This window comes from Triticum dicoccoides, chromosome 5A (genome assembly GCF_002162155.2).
Source record: "Triticum dicoccoides isolate Atlit2015 ecotype Zavitan chromosome 5A, WEW_v2.0, whole genome shotgun sequence".
NCBI classification, from domain to species: domain Eukaryota; kingdom Viridiplantae; phylum Streptophyta; class Magnoliopsida; order Poales; family Poaceae; genus Triticum; species Triticum dicoccoides.
Genome location: NC_041388.1, coordinates 236,155,258 through 236,160,031, shown reverse-complemented (window position 1 = coordinate 236,160,031; position 4,774 = coordinate 236,155,258). Strand labels below are relative to the sequence as shown.

Sequence of the window (4,774 nt, the reverse complement as noted above, 5' to 3'; positions counted from 1 at the left end):
TCATAAATCAATGTTGACAAAAATTTTTAAGTGCTCTTCCTAAAAATAACTAAAGTAGGGAATCTTTAACATAATGTACCCTGTAGCTTTGTTCAATTGGTATAGTCAACAGTGGGTTTCGTTAAATTGATCAGGAGAAGGAGATCTTGGTGTTAGACCAAAAATCCAGTTATGCACATTGTTAGTTCTTACCCTCAGTTTTTCACATTGGTGAAAGAGCCTGTCATTGCAAATTCAGTTAAGTGTTTGCTTGCTTTAGTTTGACAGAAATGTTTTAGTTAAGTGTTCAGCTAACTTCAGACTTAAGAATAATCACTACAAGAATACCCCCTATAAAGCAACACCTAGTCTACAATGTTTTGCCTATGTGTTGTAAAATTTACCATAGATACGCATATAAGCATTGTAGCATATGCGTTGTAGATTTGTGTAAAGCCCAATGCACTAACCCAACATCTTATCTAGCCCAGCTCAAGTTGGCTTTCACGGTTGACCTAGGCTTCCCTGTCCACAACCTCCTCTATTCCTCTTAGAGCCCTCCCACGCTGGCCGCCGCCTCTCGTCAGTCGTTGCCACTGTTTTGCGCGGCTACGACCTACCTCCATCCCGGCGCACCGCCCCTCACCACTCCCCTGCGGTCCTCTGTCCCGGTGCGCTGTCCCTCACCACCCCCTGTGATCCTTTGTCCCGGTGCGCCGTCCCTCGACACCACTCTTGTGCGACCCTGCATCCTGGCGCGCCGCCCCTCGTCACCGCTCCCCTAAGACCAACGATGGATCCAAGGTATGGACACGCACACCAAGCCTGCCAACAAGTTTGAGATTTTTTTGACAAGCACACGCAACCGTATCACTCGTTCCATCCAGCAACAGTAGCAGCCGTGCCGGCCACCGGCGGATCCATGTTAGGTCGTGTGTGTACATCTGTACATCCAATTTATTTTGCAGGTATAGTAGACATTATGTATTAATAGCAGTGTCGGTGTTGTTTGAGCAAGGAACATCACGTCAATTCATATAACCTGGGTCTCAAACTCTACTCCAACAAGCATCTCAGTTTAAAAGTACCTCCTGCAATTCCCAGTTGGTCCATCGCCACTAGCCCCAAAGCCTAATACAAGGTTAGTTTTCATGCTAATACGGACCTTGTAGTATTGATGATATCACGTATTATTTCACTTCACTTACTATAATCTTACCCTGTCTTTGTTTACGTGTCTGATTTCAGGGTTAGTGTTGCTAGCTTCATCACCTTGCTGGTACAGAAGGTCATGATTAACATCAAGCCATACATGGTGATGTTACTGAAATTACTTTACACTCCTGTTCTGGAGGAAAGGAGTTCTGCAGCCAACAGGGCCTTTGCGTCTTCTTGTGCTGCAGTTCTCAAATATGCCAGCCAATCTCAGGCTCAGAAACTTATTAAAGACACTGCTTCTCTGCATTTAGGTGAAAACTTCTGAGTTATCTGGTGCAGTTCTTATTAAATCCTACTTAGCAATGCAGCAGTTGTTATTAGTGGATACAATGAAGTGGTTATCCCTGTAATTTTTTCTTCAAGTTATGTGAACGACATATCTTAAGTCTTAATCTTTCATCTTGAGTTTTGAAACTAATATGTCAGCTATTCGTGATGTTATTAAGTTCATTATCATTAAAACTACGAAAACTGTTCCCTTTAGTCTACGTACTGGATCTCAAATAACAAAACTTCTTTCAGTTTTGATGATGATAAAGAGACTAGCTTAGCCTCGTTTTCACCAGATTAAGTTTGTTTCCATGTCTGTTTTTGTTTCTTGCTGTTTAGTTTTGTTTAAAATCTGGACATGCTGAAACAATTCAAGATTGCCAGGCAAAAAAAAAGAGTCAAGATTCAGGCTACTGTAGTGATGCTTGATACACTAGAAAAAAAATGAATTTAAACCTTCACTACAACACTTGGTGAATTATCTGACTTCTATGAATGAGACTCCTAATCCATCTAAGCATTGGCAAATGTTCTTCAGGGTGGCAAAGCATTGATGAATATGGTGTCCGCCAAAGGTTTATGGCCCTGTTTGACAGTAGGTTTTATTGTTGTTCGTCTGCATGCTCTTCGATTCAAGCAGTCTTCTCCATTATTGGAGAACACAAGGATTAAGTCCTGCTTCCACTTATGATGTGGGATGAAGGTTTTGTGTGTAGCTCTGACCAAACTACAACCCCTCCAAAGTCAGATGCTGGCATTTAAGTTCGTTCTTCATCAGTTTTAATGCCAAGTATTCATCAGTTTTATGTATCCAACCCGGTCAACTAAGTTCCAAGTCTTTTCATCAGGTGAATGGCAAGGGATGTTGGGGTTCATATGATTTACATATAGATAAAAACTCAAATTTTCCTCCCGTAGTAGTTACTTCCATGTACTTCTAGAATTATGAATATCATATAATTAGTTGATCAGGCAGTACTATTATGAAATACAATCTACTGTATAAAGTACTTATTAACTAAATTTAATCTACTTCCTCTGATTTATGTTAATGATTTTTTTTAAAGATGGTGCTACATATTTGTTTGTTGGTCATGGACCTCAACAATCCAGCGTTTCCCATATGTTGGTGTCTGATCGAGGTACAAGCAAAATTTTGATTGCTTTGTTTCAGCAGCCTCACTTAGGACTATTATCCTTTCATCTTCCATATGGAGGGACTATAATACTAGTATTTATGAAGCTTTTTCATAATTACTTTATGAGTTCTTTCATTTCGATCACATATAACTTTCATTTTCACTAGCAGGTAGGAACTAAAGTGTTCTTGAAGAGCCTACAAAATCATAACGGAGATGCAGTTCTTGCTACAGTTGTAAGTTGTAATCCTAAATTTAAACTTGATGGTGCTGAACTTACAAATAAATAATGGGAAGTGCATGTCGATACGGCACTTGTGAAAACTTAAGTCTTGGTACGAAGTCGCAAAAACTGCAATATTCGTGGTAATGCAGGAAAAACAAAGATTGTATGGCCTTCAACCCTTTGTTGGTGAGTAATAACTTACCTCTATCACTGATGAGGACATGACTACCTTGGATATGACCAAAAATATTGCATATATGCATATTTGTCAGGTGATTTCTAGTGCAAACTATTCAATAATCTATTTATGTTATCCAGAACAAAAATACTTCACACACTTTTGTGTTTTGTCTAATTGCAGGTGTATGGGACATTTGTACAATCCACATATGAAGATAAGGAAGAAAGAGATGTTTATTTGCTGTCCAAAAAGTTCTCTCACGTCACTTTTGGCCCAAGAGAAGATAGAGTCCAAGTCTCTCACGTTCTGGATTCAGATTCGGACTGCACAGACATACCTGACTCAAAACGCACACAAGTTTTTCATACGGACTCCAAATTGGGTGATTCTTTTTTTGTTGGAAACTAGATTTCGTGCACTTTCCAACCCAATTGGAATCACCTTCAAATTCGTCCGGAGCGTTGAGTTGTGGACGAAACAATCTGATGCTGCAGCAGAATCCGAGTCAAACTACAAGTCCAAAGGTGTTACATCACCACCACTTGGGCCCATTGGCCTTGTACGACCTAGATTTAGTTTTAGGCTGCCTTGGGACGTCCTCCCACCTCCTTGGCTGCCACCCCTTGCTCCTATATAAGTAGATCCATCTAGTAGCTTTTCCTTGGGATTTGTTTAGTTAAAAGTTAGCCATTGCAACTTCATGTACTTCGTTTGTGTCCAACGACCAGACCAAGACCGCTTACGGATCCCCACCGTTATCAATACCTCATATATATTTGCAATATTCAGATTGCTTTATCATATTCTTGCTCGTTCTTCGATTGCTTGCAGGAATAGACCTTCGTGGTCAGGCTGACCGTGCTTCCGGCATCGTCAGTAACCTCAGGAGATTGGTTTAGCGATTGCTAAGGCGCAACGTCGTGCTCGTTTGTAGTCGGATCGTCAAAGTCGTCTCCACCAAATCGATAGTTATCATCTCATCGAAAGATCGGGACACCCTCGCCTCTATCAAGTGGTATCAGTTTTCAGGTTGCTTGGTGAGAATTTCCAGTTTTCCTAGATTAGATTTATTTTCTTACCTATTGTCCAAGAAAAAGCCACACAAAAAAAGTTAGATCTGTTCATCCTTTATCCAAGCCAGTCTGAGCCTTTACAATTTTGATGAGGACATGACTACCTTGGATATGACCAAAAATATTGCATATATGCATATTTGTCAGGTGATTTCTAGTGCAAACTATTCAATAATCTATTTATGTTATCCAGAATAAAAATACTTCACACACTTTTGTGTTTTGTCTAATTGCAGGTGTATGGGACATTTGTACAATCCACATATGAAGATAAGAAAGAAAGAGATGTTTATTTGCTGTCCAAAAAGTTCTCTCACGTCACTTTTGGCCCAAGAGAAGATAGAGTCCAAGTCTCTCACGTTCTGGATTCAGATTCGGACTGCACAGACATACCTGACTCAAAACGCACACAAGTTTTTCATACGGACTCCAAATTGGGTGATTCTTTTTTTGTTGGAAACTAGATTTCGTGCACTTTCCAACCCAATTGGAATCACCTTCAAATTCGTCCGGAGCGTTGAGTTGTGGACGAAACAATCTGATGCTGCAGCAGAATCCGAGTCAAACTACAAGTCCAAAGGTGTTACATCATCTCCACTTGGGCCCATTGGCCTTGTACGACCTAGATTTAGTTTTAGGCTGCCTTGGGACGTCCTCCCACCTCCTTGGCCGCCACCCCTTGCTCCTA

At 40.6% G+C, this 4,774-nt stretch overlaps 1 long non-coding RNA gene across 1 annotated transcript; it reads left to right on the top strand.

The window, feature by feature from the left end:
- Positions 1-551: 551 nt before the first annotated feature.
- On the top strand, positions 552-3,014 carry LOC119300784. Its single transcript, XR_005146742.1, has 5 exons — positions 552-1,120; positions 1,228-1,448; positions 2,006-2,315; positions 2,535-2,609; positions 2,777-3,014. It is a non-coding gene; the product is annotated as an uncharacterized LOC119300784 (long non-coding RNA).
- Positions 3,015-4,774: the final 1,760 nt, after the last annotated feature.